General features: G+C 43.0%; 1 protein-coding gene across 1 annotated transcript in view; it reads left to right on the top strand.

The window, feature by feature from the left end:
- The first annotated feature begins 464 nt into the window (after nucleotides 1-464).
- The window catches only part of ELK3 (ETS transcription factor ELK3), a 45,379-nt gene continuing 28,801 nt past the window's right edge, over nucleotides 465-17,042 (top strand). Inside the window, exon 1 of the mRNA XM_083573477.1 lies at nucleotides 465-941. The gene's annotated coding sequence lies outside the window, so the exon portion shown is untranslated. The remainder of the gene's footprint in view (nucleotides 942-17,042) is intronic.

The raw sequence follows: 17,042 nt of genomic DNA on the forward strand, positions 1-17,042 counted from the left end.
CTGGGTCACTGAGCTCAGAAACCGTTTGATTTTGCATTTCAAGGGACGGAAGGCTGCCTTTGAACTGTCCCATTGTGTCTTAATTTAGCAGTTTATAGCACCTCTATCAGTAGAAAGCCTGGTGAAAAGTTGTAAGGGCCACAGTAATTAGCAGAGCTGAAGTCCAGACACCCTAATCAACAACAACAGAAAATGCAGAATATTTGTTGTTGCTTACACTATATTAGTAGAGATATTAATACATGCATGCTTATGAATAGAACTCTATCTATTATTGTATAACTCTGTTAACACAGCATTTAACATACAGATATGTGCATGTGGGGTCTCTCTGCGCGGGTCTGCAAGAACAGTTAAATGACTCCAGCTTGCTGTTATCCCAGCATTTTGGGGGAAAGCTGGTTTATTATTTTTCAGCGAAGCCACCTTATGTTTTTAGTAGCTGTGGCTGATGAGCCAAGTTTGTTGGTCTTGTTTGAAGCTCCTCCCCGGGGGTACAGAACAGGAAGAGGTGGAGGTCAGAGGGAGCTGCTGGAGTTCCTTGGTTTGTGTGTGCGTCTGAGTGAAGTTGCCATTACCCTTTTACTATGTGTGTGTCTTATATTACAGCAATGCTGCACATCAGTGGCCAAAGAGAGGGGAGAAGGGAGGAAAAGCCTGTTTACACAGACTGCAAACCGCCTGGGGAATAATGCAGGAAAGGAAGTGAGCCGGCTCGCTGTCTGACTGCTCCAACTTCCTGCTCTCTCTCTCACTCTCGCACACACACCAACCGGGGGGGTGGGGGGTGGAAGAGAGAAAGAAACAAGGGGGGGGGATCAGGATCTCATTACAAGAGCAACAGAGCGTTTTCGAGGACTGTCAGTATGGAAAACGGGGGGATTTTACGCAGCTCCCTTTAAACCTGCGAGGAGAGATCGGAGAAGCCCACCAAACTCCGGGTATGTAAGCTTTTTAAAAGTTGGGCAGAGTTTGGAGGGGGGAGGCAGAAAAGGGCGAGGGGCAGACAGGTGGGAGCAGCATGGGATGGCGCTCAGGCGGTCCCCCCCCCACCTTCCCTGATAAAAGGCGAAAAGTATCGCGCCACGGGTGGGGGGGCGCGGGAGATCCCTGCCCCGCCACAAGGCATCCGGTTGGGGCTGCCGGGGGAGGCGGGAGAAGAGTCCCGGGTGCCGGGAGCTCCAGTGGCAGCTCCAGAAGCCCCAGTTGCAGCTCTTTGCTGCGGGGCAGAAGTGCCATCTGTCGGGGAGGGGGGTTTGGGAAATGTCTGAGAGGGAGCAAAGTGGGTTGTGTGGGGGGCGCGCGGAGCGGCGGCGGGGGGGGGGGGAGAGAGACTGGCGAGACGTCGCCCTTTTGGACTGTGCGTGAGAGAGGGAGGGTAATGGGAACTCCCGGGGTGTGGGGGGCAGAAAGGAGTCCCTGGCTTCTGCAGGAGGCGCGCGTTGTGTCAACTGCTTGTTGTGCATATGGCAATGTGGAGGAGTCTCCACCTGCCGTTGACAAAAAAGCGCCGGGGGGGGTGGGGGGCTAAAGATGGGGCTCTCTTCTCCAGCGGGGAAGAGGGGTGTGAGGAGGGGCGTCCAACTTGGCTGGAGAAATGGGAGTCTGGGGCTGCCACTGCGCCTCTCGAAGCGCGCGCGCGCGTGGCGGTGGGGAGGGGTCGCCTTATGTTTGGGGAGACGGTGTGGGGGCCAGTGCCTTTGTGAAGCGGGTGAGCTGGAAGGGGCGCGCGCCGCCTGACAGGCTTGAGGAGACGAGAGTTAATTTCTCTCCGAAGGCGCTGCGTCGCCATGAACCACTTTAGGGGTGTGTGAGGGGAGAGGGAAAGAGAGTTTGTATGTGCGCCTTTATGTGTTTCCACAACCTGGGAGCGAGGTGGCGGCGTCCCTGCTCTTGCTGCCACATGGGCCGTTTTATTAAGACAATGAATTTGAGTGTGTGCGCGCAGAAGGAAGGAGTGGGGCGGCGAGGTGGGGTGGGGGGAACCGCACACCAGACTGTAGCCCAGAGGAATTAGAGCAGTTTGCTTAAGGGCAGCGCAAATTGCTGGGGGCTGCAAGGAGAGGAGGAAACGGCCAAGGGGCTTTGGAGGAGGAGGGGGGCAGTGTTGGGAGAGTTTCTGGCTTGTCTGGAAACAGCAAGACTAATTGCCATGCGCTTCCGGTTTGAAACTGGCAGCAGACAACATCTTGAAAATGAGTCACTGCAGCTCACAAAGAAACTCTGTGGTTTTCTCCTTCTCAGGTTTATGTATTTGCTCTTTTACAGTTTCCTTTGTAGTTTTGAGAGAGAGCGAGAGCTGGAGAGTTTCCTTCACTCTCACCCTCTGCCTCCACCAAACCCCCTCCCCACTCCATTTTTATATTTTACACCATCAGTTTAAAAAAGGGGGGGGGAGAGACTGGAGAGTTGTTTTTGGATCTGGCTGTGCTGAAGGTTAGAGGGACTCTGATGCTGCAGGAGGAAAAAGTTCCCTGAATTTTCCACTGGCTGCAGGAAGAGAGCCCATTTAGTCATGGCTAAGTAATGTCTGCACACACCAACTAATCTCATTAGGAGTTTCCGTTCCCTAACACAGGAGGGTTTTGTGAAGCCCTCTCAGCTTTTCTGCCCACTACTGTTGAAAGCGAGACAAGTTACATCTTTATTTAGTCAGGGTGGGGGGTGGGACCTACTTAATTTAATGCAGCATCTTTTTTATCATGTGATCTTGAATGCTTTTTAAATGACAAAGGACACAATGGTTTCATTTTAATGTTCCTAAAATAAGGGCTTTACCCTTTACTTTGCCTTTTTATACTTTTTTATTGGTTTTAGGGCTTTGATGTGTAATATTTGAAAATGGGATCTATTGTATCTTATTATTTCCCGCCTCCTTCCTTCCATCTCTTTTAGTAAATAGAGGATAATAAAATGTTTATCTAAAAGCAAATATATGCTAACTGCATTTGGCCAAATTATCTTGCAACTAATGTGTGCAATTTTGTGATTATTTTAAAATATTATGTGACATTTGCAACTTATTTTTGTATTGAAATAACTTTCGTACCCCAAATGAATCATGCAAATGATTGGAGGCTGTCCTGTCTAGGGCTGAATGCGTCTGTCACATTCCAGTGTACCACTATCAAATTTCTAACTGATGAGGTTACCAGGCATCTGGGAATTTTCTTAGCCATAATTGCATTAATACCCAAAAACATTTTATCCAGGATTGGGACCCTTTGGATACAAATGGAGAATATCAGGATCATTGTGTGTTTGAAAAAAGTGTAATAGGTATTGGTTTATTGCACTTTTATTTTGGTTTTCCCATGTTCCCACAAAACCTGATATGGGATGGCTTAGAAATTCAATAAATTGTAGAATTCCAGGTGGCTGCAGTGGCTAGGAGTGCTTTCTATCAATTGCTGTGGGCATCCGTCTGCCTCAGGAGACAATGGAGGAGTGCACCTTTGGGGGTGAAGTCAATTACATTTTCTGTGTTGACTTCACTATTTACCTTTGAGTAGTGGTCTGAGAATTACCATCCAGGCTTTTGTAACTTCAAGGACTGACTGTTGTAGTATTGCTGAACATGGATGCCTTCAAATAATGTTTAGAAGGTCTAGGTGCTGGCCAGTGTGATAGCTCAACTCCTTCCAGGTAGGTATGGCCATATTCAACAGGCATTTTGGCACTTTGCTCAATCTTGGGCTGCGAACACCTATGCAAAGTGCTGGGTTTGACCTTTAAAATGGTGCATACAGTGAATACTTTATCAGTGTCTGCTGTTTTCTGGAGAAGTTATGCTCAGACCCTTACAATCATAGACATTTGATGAGCGGTGGGATGGAGTACTGCTTTTGAATAGTGGTGCATAAACTTCAGAATAGGGACAACCAACTTGGCATCCTCCAGATGTTGTTGGTTGCATTCCAACTCTCATGAGTCATGGTTGACTTGGCCAGTGTTCAGTGACGATGGAAGATGTAGTCCCAACAACATTTGGAGGGTACCACTTTGGCTCTAGAACATTATTCCCAAAGAAGCACAACTCCAGATGGGTGGTTTTTGCAGGTGTATTCTGCAACATGTTATGATTCAATAACAGTGGTGGATTTATAGAGAACCATCCATATATCATCCCGCTTTTAGGGCCGGACAATATATCAATATATTGTCTTATATCAGTATCAAGAGCAAATCATGATAACAATAAAAAAAAAAAATTACCTGGCAATATATTGTGAATCGTGTGTGTCTTTGTGTGTGATAGTCAAAAAGCATGATACAATGGTACCTTGGTTTAAGAACAACCCTGGTTACGAACCATTCAGTTTACGAACTCCGCAAAACCGGAAGTAGTGTCCCAGTTTGCGAACTTTACCTAGGTCTAAGAACGGAAGCCGAACGGTGGAAGGGCACCACCGGCGGGAGGCCTTATTAGGGAAAGCACGCCTCAGTTTAAGAATGGTTTCTGTTTAAGAACAGACTTCTGGAACGTATTAAGTTCATAAACGGATGTACCACTGTATTGTGAAAATTGGGAAGCCAATGCTTCTTCCTGTCCTGCGCAGCCGTTGCCATTGCTAACTCTGCCTCAGCTGCTCTTCCATGCCTCCTGTAGCGGCAGCAGCAGACTGACGCAAAATTCGCTCTTTGAGAAACCGTGTGTGCCCTGCGGGGTAGCTTTCTGCCTTAGCTCTCCATCACCCCTGCCTGCCTCCTCAGTGGCAGGCAAAAATCATCCTTGGAGATATCGTGTGCACACACATGCGTGCAGCCTAACTCCACCTGAGCGCTCTGTTTCCTGAGCAGGTGGAGCTGAACAGCCTGCAAGCGGGAACTTCGCTCCATCAGAGACACCAGGCTCTTTCTGAAAGGCAGGCACTAGGCTGGTAAGTGGCTTAGGTAGAAGCGTGGCTTCTGGAATCTGGAGCCCCTTTCCTCCTCCTGTTCTCATGTAAAAACATAAACTTGGGTAATAGGAAAAAGAAAAAGAAAAACATGCTGCTCAAGCATAAGACCCCCTCCTTTTTTGCTGTGCTTGTTTGTTGCAGGTGGGTGTGTGGTTGTCTGTATACACCTAAGCTGATTAGAACTCAGTCAAAATAAAATGTGGTATATCTATACCAGGCTTCCGCAAACTCGGCCTTCCAGATGTTTTTGGCCTACAACTCCCATGATCCCTAGCTAGCAAGACCAGTGGTCAGGGATGATGGGAATTGTAGTCTCAAAACATCTGGAGGGCCGAGTTTGAGGAAGCCTGATCTACACCCATATATATCTTCATTCACCATGTTTGTTAGTAGGCATTCAGTAGCTCTGATAAGAAAGAAATATTGGGGGATTTGTTTTGTTTTTGTGAACAGAAATGCTGGTATAATAACATAGTACCATACACACCAGGATTTGACAAAAGACCTCACTACTAACACATAGGCAAGGAGCTTTTTAACCCTATGACTAGAAACTGTGGGGCAGGCGGGCAGGGAGGGTATCCTGCCATCTCTTCAGTTTTCAAGATACGCAACAGATGTGGGGAGCAGGACAACAAAACAGAGAAGTGTTTCTGCACTCCTTTCACATATAGTTTAGCTTGTGTTGCAGTTGGAGTAGGGGTACATGTTTTCAACCACTTAAGTCTCAGATTTTCAGCAGTGATGATTTCATTATGCATCAGGAGGGTTTTAATCAGGTCTACTGACACGAAAATACATAAATAAAAATTCTGTACAAATTTTATAATCTGTATGAAATAGGCAAATGAAGCATACTTGAATATATTTTCTGGTTTTGTTAATTATGGGAAGGTAGAATAATTACTCAGGTCAATGTTGAACTCCCAGTCAGTATTTGTTTATTTATTTATTTAGGTGGTTTTGCACAAGCTGCAAGCGAGCTCGCAACAAAAGCAAATAGATAAAATAGGGTTACTGTACATCTGGAATTCCCCGGGATTTAACAGGTGAAAAATAGCACCCAGGGGGAATTTTGGAAAACTGGCAAAATGTCCAGGATTTTGAGATTGAGTTTAAAAAGCTCAGCAACTATGAGCTTCCTTAAAAAATCTCAACAACTTTTGTGTCGTGAATTTTACTTCTAGAAATATGACAACGCTAGATAAAATCATTCACGATAACAAAGCATTGCTGCCAGTATCCAAAGCACTCTTTCAGGTAGTGCAAGGATTCCACTGAATAACACTGAAAAAGATGTGTCTTAATCAACCACCTGAAACTATAGAGAGATGGGGCAACATACACCTCAGTAGGGTGAGGAACCCCCACTGTGAAAAGGCCATTTCCTAGGCTCCCACACCACATACCTCATCCTGCATGGGGACCACTAGGAGGGCTTCATCTGTTGGTTATGGGCCAGTCAATATGGAATAAGCCATTCTTACAGATATTTGGATCCCAAGGTGTTCAGGGCTTAATACCTTGCATCGGGCCCAGAAAATAATTGGCATCCAACGTAGCTGTTTTTAAAAGAGGGTAATGTTATTGTGGCCTGCTGCTTGTAGGCCTGATTGCTGCATTATTTTGTACTAGTTGTAATTTCCAGAACATCTTCAGTGGTAGACCCATGTGAAGTTCATTATAGTAGTCCAGTAGAAATCCAGCTGCTTCTTGCAGCATTGGAAATTTTGCCTGGCATTGCACAAGCGCATTTTTAAGTTACCTTTGGAGGCATAAGGACTGCACCCTTCTTGAGTGATTTTTGGCTGGCTGGAATGTGGCCTTGAACTTTGATAATGTTTCTTGCTTGCTGGCATAGATGGAGGATAGAGAGCTGTGAAGATAGGCATAGAAACCTCTGACTTTTACGTCACCTGCAGTGTTAGGAGTATTTTTTAAGCATAAACTGCACAACCACAATCGCTTCACACAATTTGGGATTAGAATTTCCTGATTAGAATGCATGGATTTCAGGGAAACCTGAGTCCTATAACATCTCATAAATTAAATGGTTCAGGCAGCATTCTTATGGTAAGTCCCACTGATCTTTCTGTAATACATTGTAATACTAAGTAGGCATATATATGATGGACTACCTTTTGTTTATTGGTATTTCTACCAACTTATAAACAAAGGAATTAACTTCAAATATTATTGTTTTTTTCTGTTTTTAAATGAGAACCTGATTTTAATTTGTTCATGATTTAGAATGATGCAGCAGGGCTAGCTAAATGTTTGCTGGCCCAGGACCAAAATATTTAAGAGAGGGCATGCCTACAGAACAGGTATGCATACAGAAACAAGCCCCCCAAAACATGATGCTGTGTGTGGATTGAAGTGACACTTTGAGACTAGGAGGCAAGTGGCTTTGACAGTTGTAGCTAAAGCAGAGGTGAAATAGCTTTAGAAAAGTTTTGTATTACGAGATTGGCATGAATCAAGGTAATTCTTATATTAATTTCCTGGTTTGCTTATTTGGATATTCAGATTCATGTGAATGTAAATGATGTAAATGTAAAGGATGTAGATGTACAGTGGTACCTCGGGTTACAAACACCTCGGGTTACAATCACTTCGGGTTACAGACTCCGCTAACCCGGAAGTAGTACCTTGGGTTAAGAACTTTACCTCAGGATGAGAACAGAAATTGTGCGGCAGCAGCAGGAGGCCCTATTAGCTAAAGTGGTACCTCAGGTTAAGAACGGTTTCAGGTTAAGAATGGACCTCTGGAATGAATTAAGTTCGTAACCAGAGGTACCACTGTATAGCTGATGTTTGGGAAGGTGGTGGTAGGGTTTGGCAGCATGCCCTCACTTATCCTTACATGTTTGCTTACACCTGAGGAGACTCAGTGTCCACGTAGGGCTAGAGAGATCTGGCACAAATGTAAGAAGACTATGAGAATGATCTTTTGAGGAACCTTGCACTTTTGTACCACTGCTGCCTCCTCTTCTTTCTTCTTAGCATGAAGCAGTCTCTTTCCTGGTTTTGTGGCAAACCATAGTTTATCATTCTGTCTCAACTGGAAAAACTATTTTATATGATTGCCCTGCAAAACAGGATTGAAAAGCAGAGCTGGATCCTAGTTTCTGGTTCTTATTTATAGGGCAAGCACAACTATATCTTGCTGGTTTGAATGAGATGGCAGAGTATGCTTTGCCTGAAGCAAGGAAAGAAAAGAGGTCATCGCTTCACATGATGGTAGGAGGAAGCAGGTGTGCCTGAAGCTGCTTAAAAGCTGATTCTCGTAACACCAACCGCGGTGTGGTGTTATGTCTGGACTACCCGAAACAGGTGGAGTCCTTTGCTACTAAGTAGACTATCTGCTCCTAATTATGCATCTTGAAGGCCTAATGTACATGGGATCAGGAAGTGCACAATTTATTCTGATAGATTGCCAAAATGCGAAGAAACCAGCTGCACACTTGTATGTAAAGCATGGTACGTGGAGAAAAAACCCCAGCTTCTTAAAGAGAAAAGTATGTTGTTAAAATAATCAATGTTCTTCAATCCATGTGTGCCACGGTGTGCTAGATAACTATCTTAGAAATAAGAGATGGAAAATAATTTCTCCTTGAAACATAAGTGATGAGACACAAGGCACTTACGTATATACTACAGTGGTACCTCGGGTTACATACGCTTCAGGTTACATACGCTTCAGGTTACAGACTCTGCTAACCCAGAAATATTACCTCGTGTTAAGAACTTTGCTTCAGGATGAGAACAGAAATCGTGCTCTGGCGGTGCGGTGGCAGCGGGAGGCCCCATTAGCTAAAGTGGTGCTTCAGGTTAAGAATAGACCTCTGGAATGAATTAAGTACTTAACCCAAGGTACTACTGTATAACTTTAAGCTTCTGGGAGCAAAACAAAACAAAAAACAAACCTCCTAGTGTGAGCTCAATGTTATTTTCTTTTCTGATCACAGCTCCTTCCAGGGCATCAGAGACATGCCTGAAAGTCTTCTTTTTTGCAGGGGAGTGAAGTTGATGTGGACCCCAGCTTCTAATTGAAATAGATGTAACCTTGTTTTTAGCAAACCTGATACACTTCATGCTCCATGATTTCCTCAACAATTGTGCAGTCAGTTGTCCTGTAGTGTTTCATTCCCTTCTTTGCAATTCTTAAAAAAAAAAAAATAGTTTAACTTACTAAACTATTGTGGTTCCAATTCACCTCTATCAAAACAAATAAGAAAGCAAAACTACCAAATGTCTAAGCTAACTGGGATCCTTTCTATCCCCAGCAATGTGTCGAAATAGTGTGTGGTATGGATGATCTTAGGGCAGCATTCACTTATGCAAGGACTTTTGCTTGCCTCCCTATTGCCCCCTGTATCCCCCCCATATTGGCTTGGGGGTGGGGTTGGAAGAATCCTAATAACAGCGCAAGGGGGAGCAGTGGTGTAGCTAGCCGCTCGGGTGCCTGGTGCGGGGGGCGTGTCCTGCAGTTGGGGGCAGGGCGAGCCTCTCCAACGCTTGGAGCCTCTCTGCCACCTCCCCTTCAGTTATAGGGCAGCTGAGGGAGAGGCAGTAGGCAGACACAAGTCCCACGCTGCCGTTTCAGGCAGCGCGGAACCTGCAGGAGCCTAAGCCACCACGTCACTCCTAAAAAGTTTCATGAGCCCAATTTTTTAAATTGGGAGTGGGTATTGTTATGACTGGCAAACTGGAATGCTTGTGCAGATGGAACAACTGGAAGAACACAATGTTGAATTTCTGCCCTTAGCAGTTTGCCTATATCGTAAATTCAGTTTTTATGAACTTGCACCACTTCAAAGACACCAGAATAGGGTCCCCTCTGGTTTTGTACATTTTTTTACCTATACATTTATCTTTGTTCCAAAAACATCATCACGAGAGGGATGAAGGGGTCCTTTGGACCCCAGAATTAAATTTTGCTGTAGGGAATTAATTATAAATTAATTAATTGGCTTCATCTTGGTGCAGGAGCAATGCTGTAGTTGTAAAACTTGAAGCAAAGGAGCTCATCCATGGCTCAGTAGTTGAGGACATGTTTTGCATGCAAAATGTCCCAGGTTCAATCTCTGGCATCTCTAGTTTGGGCTGGCGGAAACCAGTGCCTGGGGCACCAGAGAGCTCCTGCCAATCTGGGTGGACGACACTGAGCTAAGTAGGGACCAATGCTCCTATGTCCCTTTCAGCAGCACCTCCTTAGCCACATCCCCAAGGAGAGTCTTGAGAACACAGGCAGCTGTACTGTTCCACTATAATATATAAATACATATACAGTGGTACCTCGGGTTACAGACGTTTCAGGTTACAGACTCCGCTAACCCAGAAATAGTACCTCGGGTTAAGAACTTTGCTTCAGGATGAGAACAGAAATCTTGCGGCGGCAGCAGGAGGCTCCATTAGCTAAAGTGGTACCTCAGGTTAAGAACAGTTTCAGGTTGAGAACGGACCTCCAGAACGAATTAAGTTATTAACCCGAGGTACCACTGTACTCACACGCGGATACACCCATATACCAAAGAACAGCAGTACATAGCCTTAATATCCATTTCTTATTTGTAATTTTCTTTTAAAAACAAAGACTCAGTTAGACTACTGGAATACTTCAGATATTTATTCTGAGCTCAGTTTTTCATCTAAGCATTTTTTGCTTCTGTTTGTTTCTCCCATTAACATTATGGGGTCCAGTGTGCCCCAATAGCTTTTGTGTGAGACTGTCTTTTGGAATGTGATATGCCAATACATTCCCCCCTCCCCTGTTAATCTGAGATCATTAAAAAAAAATCATAGCTTTTATTTCCAGCCAGAACTTTAAAGGGACTCAGGGAACTCCAATCGTAGATCAACACTGTTAAAAATGATGGGGGATTAACCGATAGAGGGGCCTATATTCAAGAGAAACCTCTGAACCTCCCTCTGGGGGGGCTCTCGTGAGGACTTGTAAATGGAATATGATCCCTCTGGGTATCAGCTGCTGTTGACAAAGAGCAATATCTATCTGCACTATGTCCTGCTTATAAGTTTTCTGTAAGCTGGACTATATGAATCTGTGGCCTGATATTTAGTAGAGCAATTATTATGTTCTTAATGGTTCCAAACAAGGAACTGTTTGTTGCCCTTGCATGCTATAGGGAGCCAGGGTTTGCTAGTGGATAATATTTTAGATCCTGATTAAAAAAATAATAATAATCTATGGCTGCTTGGAGTAAGGCCATTACAGTTTAACTACTTTAAAAGTTAAAGCAAATTAAGTTTGCTTGCATTGCAGATAATGCATTTGAAGAAGGGAAATCTTGGTGGAATATCAGCGCAGAGCAGAATAGTTAAAAACCCCAAGATGTCCTGAAAAATGGACTGGTAAGGGCCTCCATAATTCTTCTATTTACATTTCCTATACTGGTGTCCTTTGGGTTACGGTAATTTGTGTTGGGACTACTCCAGGATACATTTCAACTGATTCATGTCAAAAGTAGCCTGTTTATTTACACTATACACACCCTTCACTTCCGTAAATGCTGACTCATGGCCTAGCTGTAGTGGAGCGCTGAGCACTTTGCAAAGTGGTTCTTTATTTATTTTTGCTTTTGCCACGTTGAATAAGGGCACCGCTTGCCTGCCAGAAAGGTATCTCTGGCCTTGAGCTCTCCTCTGTCATTGCAAGCCACGCCCAATGCTAGTTACAACAGGCCATGATGACATGCTTGCTCTGAAACGCATACTTTCCCATGCCAACTCTTGGTTTATTCTGCTATTTTCTGCGGTTTGCTCCTTCACTGTTTTGCACAATAAACATATCTCATAGATTTGAGTGATGATGCATGTTTGTTTTATTTGAAGCTTTTTTTGCTTTAATGAATCAGCTAGTATTTTGGAGACTTTAGAGAAAGACGAGCATATTTGTTCTTAAGAATTTTGTTGAATTATGTATGACTTCAGAATTAGTCATGATTTAGAGTGGAATGTCAAGATGTAGGAACAGGAAGTCAAGCTTACTAAACATTGAAATAAAACACTAAAGCCCAAAGTGTTTTAAAATGTATATAGTTTGGATTGTATAGATTCTTTCTTGAGAACAGGATTAATTTTGATGTTGGGATACACTTTCTCAAAGTATTTGTTCAAGTGCTGACACTTAAAAGCTGTTCCAACTGTTGATGATACTCGTATTTGTAGGACGGGAGACAAGGTGGGGACATATGCAGCAGATGGATAAACTCAGGCTAGTGGAAGAGTTATCAGAAACACAAAACTTTTCAACCTGTTCCCATGAACACAAATTAATGGACGTAGGGCTTGTAGCCTGGAAAAAGCTACACACTGACTAATAGTCAATATGGTTCAGTTTATGTACATCCTGTACCAGCAGCAGTCTCATCACTACAAAATACTGAAACGCAGCTGAAGGCTAGAACAGGCAGTTGCAGGATGTCTTAGCATCCTGCTGAAAAGGAGAAACAAGGAAATGGAAGACACTCCAAGGAACTGGAAAACAAGTATGGAGCCAACGTAAATCCCAATTAGGGTGCCGTGTCTTCCTTCAAGCCCTTCACAGCAGGCACCAGAACTCTAAAGGATGCACATACAGTAACCTAGTGTGGAACAAACCAGTGCAATATTCATTTGGCCATAGGTCAGAGAAACCCGTAATACATAGTAATCTGCTTTGAGACATTATGGAATTGCCTTTCTAGGAATGCTTTGAGGAAACACTGGGCATGCATTTGCTGCGAATGATTTAGGTATGAGAAACCCAGGACTTACAAAGCACATCACTACTAGCATATAGTTGGTTTATCTGCGGCTAACTACTATTAGACAAGCACTGAATAATTTATTTTAAAATTTGATAATGTGCATGTTAAGTTGTGGGTTGACATAGCAGACGACACAGCGATTTCTCCAAAGCAGCTCTTTATTTTGTAAGCTGGAACAAAACTGAACTGAGGAGCTCAGTCAGCCTGCTTATATAGAGCTACAGAACAATTGTAACTGTTGCAACATTCTAAAACTATCCAATCACTGAACGTCACTTTTCGATCCTTCATTTGCATACAAAACTATCCAATCACTGAACATCACTTTTGATCCTTCATTTGCATAACTATCTACAGTATCCCCCTGCTGGCCCAGGGTAAGAACTTCAGTACATAACAGTGCATGTGTGTGTGTTTCCTCAATCGTGTTTATTTGAGCTTAATGTAAGCTTAGTTGTTTTTCTTTGCACATAATGTACCGGTATTCAGTTTTATATTGTTTTGTCCCATGAGCCACTCTGCTGAAACATGCATAGTAAAGCTTCTTGTAAAATCAAATAATGCTTACAAGAGGTTTCTTTTATGCACGGAATGGCGCAGGAATAGATATTTTTCTGAAACCTATATTACATTTTTATAACAAAGGATCTGCCCTTTTCTTCAAACTTTGCCCATTAGTGTTACGCTGCATATTAATACAACTGCAAAACAGACCTCCGTTACAGGGAAGGCTTCTCTTAAATGCGATGACAGTATCGCACTATAGAATTTGTGCATGCTTATTTATCATCAGTCTGCTCAGCACAGAGTGCTTTTACTCATGTGTGTCAAATCTGCAGTTATTTTGCTATTGTTTTCTAGGTTTTCTAAGCCTTCGCTACGCACATAGACACCCATGCAGGGTGAGTGGGGAGTTCATATCCGGCCATTTCTAGAATACTATATGGAAATGATCTACCAGTGACTAGCAGCTGCCTCCCCACTCCTGCAAGCGTGTTTTTGGAATTAATGTCTGTGTATATGTACGTGTATGAGTGCTACAGTGTACGATACCTAAGAAAACACAAATGTTCTATTTATTATGTTTTCAGTGGATTTATACTCCACTCTTTTATCGAGTTCTAAGGTGGCTAACAATCAAATGCAACAAAGCTTAACAGAATACAAAAGTATGTGGTAATTTGAAAGCCGTACGTCAACAAAATAAGCAAATATACCCTGATTTTTACTTTTCTCCCTTTCCCTTCTGATTTTACCTTTCTGAGAATCTTTCTTCAGAAAGAATTTACCATTGTGGAATAGTTAGGCTATGGTAATTTGAAACTTTCACAGTTTATTTTAACTATCTGGAGCACCTTTCCCCAAGGAAACATGTGGAAAAATTTCTTAGTAATTATTATTTCAAATTAAAACAAATGTTGTTGTTGTTTTTATGGAGGTAGTGCATAATTATAGTGGCGAAATGCTGAACAACTCAGTCGATCTGATTAATTCTTTGCCAGAGACCTACACAATTTAGGTTGGCAGTATGGATGATACCCAACTAAGTTGTACTCAGAGTAGACCCATTGAAACCAATGGCCTTAAGGTCATTGGTTTCAGTGGGTCTACTGTGGGTATGATTAATGTAGGATATCACTTTATACTGCTAAGTGTGGAAAACTTCAATTCTTTCTCTCAGTTGTACAGCATATGTCTTTTGTGGGTTGCGTTCCCCCATAAAGTAATCAAGCAGTCCGTGTGTTTGTAGAAGCACAAATACCCAGATGAAATCTATGCAAGGAGGGCCTTCCACATCTTGATAAATGCTGGGGAATGTTGCATAAATGAAACAACCTTAGAAATGATGGAGCAACTCCTGCTTGACCAAAGCACTGTGTGTACATTAGAACCCCATAGAGCTTTGGATCATGGCTGAGGTGCCGCATGTTATTAGTGCAAAAATGGAAAACAGGTAAGGTAACCAACAAAAGAAGAATGGCATATTAAACTGATGGACTATGCAGAGCTAGCAGGGGTGAACACTAGAATAATAAATCAAAATGACGAAAGATATAAGGAGGACTGGGTATTGTTTATTGAACATATGAAAAGTATTATAAGCAAACAATCTACCTAGCAGGATGGTAAGATTTTCAGCAGTGTAAGAAACAGCTAAAGTTTATAAAAGTGGTTGTGATAGGGTGGATCAAGAGAGCTGGCATGATGTGTAGTGGCTGGAGTGTTGAACTAAGAATGGGGAGATGCAGGTTCAAATATTCATTCAGCCATGAAGCTTACTGGATCACGTTGGGCCAGTCTCTATCTCACAGCCTAGCCTTCCTCACATATAGAAGGTGTTAAGTTGTGGGTGAACATATCAGACGACACAGCGATTCTTCAGACAGCTCTTGTTTATTCACAGGCCAGAACAGAACTGAACTGAAGGGTTCAGCCAGCCTGCTTATATAGAGCTCCACTACAACACAACAGTAACAACTTTCTGTAACTATCCAGTCACTGAACGTCACTTTCAATTCCTTATTTGCATATGTGGACCTGAGTGAAAACTATCTACAGTATCCCCCTGCTGGCCCATGGTGAGAACTTCAGTACATAACAGAAGGGTTTTTGTGGGGGACCTTGTATGCCACCTTGAACTCTGTGGCAGAAAGGTGGAATACAAAAGCAACAAAGGGGGAAAAAAATCTATTGAGAAGACCATCAGCTGTAGAACCGCTTGGTTTTCTTGTATTCCTTTGCTCAGGAGATCTACATGCATCAAGTCCCCCTACTCCAGAAACAGAAGTGTTGTGTCCTCTTATATTTTGTAGTAGTAGGAAGAGTAGTAGTAGGGTTTTTTTTGGGGGGGGGGCGACTTGTTAGCATATTCCTAGACCTGTAACCCATGTAAACTCAGTGTTACCTATAATGTTTCCAAGCTCAAACAAAACTTGTAGGACTCAAGGTACTGAATATTTTGAACAATTCCTTCATGACGAATACCTCATGAAGAAACTAACGGTTTCTCCTGACCTATAAAATATAAAATATAAAATATAAACAAAGCTGTGGCCTATGCCCTTTTTCTGTCTGCAGTTGGTGTTTAATGAGAGATTAAACTTCATTTTAAAATTCAGCCAACTAGGATTAGATTCATGTCCAAGCAGCCATGTACAGGTGCCCAAGTGCTTCTGTGTGCTCAGCAGGGCTCTTTGAACTTTCCCTTCTGAATACTGCACCTTGTTCTTCATTGGGCCATATTTCAGAGTGGCCTTTGTACAGGGAGCTATGTTGGAGAGGGAGATTCAAGTGTGTGTGCTCCTGTTCATGCCTGGAGGCACTGCCCATAACATTTTCCATCTCCACCCCTTCTATAGGGAAACAGTGAATGTGTAACACAAACCCACCAAGGCTCACTTCTTTAATGGAATCTAAGATGGATTTTAGTTTTGCAGTACTAGTATAGAGTTATTTGGCTTCTTGCAGTGCAGTCCTAGCGATGTCTACTCAAGTTAAGTTCTGTTGAATTCAATGGGGTTTAGCCCCAGCTAAGTGGGATGAGGACTGCAGCTTTAAAGACTAGCACATTTGTTGTGCTGTGAGCTTGAGCAGGCAGATGCAAAACATCTGAAGCAGTGCTATATTAGGTTTGTTCACACGTTACACCAAACATAGGTGCGAGCTGTCTCTATACAGGTACATCTGCTTGTGTGAAAGAGTATATACATTTGTTGATTTGTGCAGCTCGGCTGTCGTGTACACAGGTACACAGATTGTACACATGTTGAACATTGCATGTAAATCATTGTATGAGTGTACAGCTCAAACTATTTGTGTACACTCGTTCAATCCCAACAGAGGGCTTTGCAGTGGCAGCCAGGAATATAAAACTTAAAATGCTTACACAGGACTTTTCCCTTTACATGCTTTAACAACCCTTGGGTTGAGCCTCCAGTGACATCAGGGATGTTTCTATACTTGAAAAGTACAGCCTACACTGTGTAATATTTCTAGCACTGATGGATAGACTTGTAAAAATGTGTTGCCCCATTTAGCCTGTTTACTGTCAGTATAGCAAGCCACCTTCTGGTGAGAAAAACCATTGGGAGGAGAGTCCAGAAGGGGTGGGGAGAATAGAAGCTTCAAAGTCTATACAAAGTATAGATTTGTCAGTGAGGAAGGAGTGTAATAAATATTACTGGGGGAACAACTAAGCCAGGGGTCAGCAAACTTTTTCAGCAGGGGGCTGGTCCACTGTCCCTCAGACCTTGTGGGGGGCCGGACTATATTTTGAAAAGAAAAAAAAGAATGAATTCCTATGCCCCACAAATAACCCAGAGATGCATTTTAAATAAAAGGACACATTCTACTCATGTGAAAACACGCT

Source organism: Podarcis filfolensis (assembly GCF_964270895.1).
Source record: "Podarcis filfolensis genome assembly, chromosome: 10".
Classification (NCBI taxonomy): Eukaryota; Metazoa; Chordata; class Lepidosauria; order Squamata; family Lacertidae; genus Podarcis; species Podarcis filfolensis.